Source organism: Nematolebias whitei, chromosome 2, assembly GCF_014905685.2.
Source record: "Nematolebias whitei isolate Nwh7 chromosome 2, NemWhi1, whole genome shotgun sequence".
In the NCBI taxonomy this organism is placed as follows: domain Eukaryota; kingdom Metazoa; phylum Chordata; class Actinopteri; order Cyprinodontiformes; family Rivulidae; genus Nematolebias; species Nematolebias whitei.
Window position 1 is genome coordinate 43,790,692 of NC_056499.1, and position 701 is coordinate 43,791,392.

Consider the following 701-nt stretch of genomic DNA (forward strand, 5'->3'; position numbering starts at 1 on the left):
GCATACAGCCACTGTTCCCCCTGAGCCACAGCCACCTGTTCATCACATCAATTTTCAAATAGGTCTTACTTTAAATTATTATGTTTCAACTTTGACATGGTTTGTGCAAAATGTGGTCTTGAGATCGCTTTTCAGCTCTTAATCAGTGAAGGCTTTAACTGTTGTAACAGTAATTTCAACATATCAATGATAGATTTAGACAAATTGAAGTGTTGTGACATTAAAACGGGTTCAGTTGTGTTTTAACAAGGTTTTATTGCTGCTGACTGTGATGAGTTGCACTATTGTCAGGTTGCTGTTTGCAGTGGCACAGCAGACCTGTGCTGACACAATGTGCTGACACCTGTTGTGCACAGGGGCCATCTGAGTCACCTCACTATGACACAAACAAGTGACTACATTGTCTTGTGGTGTTATTGACTTTTTCATTACCTTTTGTTTCCTTCCCCAAAGCCTGGAGAGTGAAGAGGTCCCCATCAGAAAATTTGAAGACCGAAAGCATAGCTGTTCACCTGCTGCAGAAATGTCACCATCTAGTGCTGGAAAACATCTCCCCAGAAAGAAGATGAAGAGGTATTACACTTAACAAGTACTCAGCCTCAAACTTCAGATTCATTTACAAGAATATATTATTTTATAGTTAAAATGTTTTGAGACTTAAGGGTGCAAGGTTCTTCATTTGTCATACGCACCACATGTGG

The 701-nt window shown here is 39.9% G+C and overlaps 1 non-coding gene across 1 annotated transcript; it reads left to right on the plus strand.

Annotated features, from left to right (window-relative positions):
* The first annotated feature begins 261 nt into the window (after positions 1 to 261).
* On the plus strand, positions 262 to 371 carry LOC119430325. Its single transcript, XR_005187911.1, has one exon. It is a non-coding gene; the product is annotated as a small nucleolar RNA SNORD67 (small nucleolar RNA).
* Positions 372 to 701: the final 330 nt, after the last annotated feature.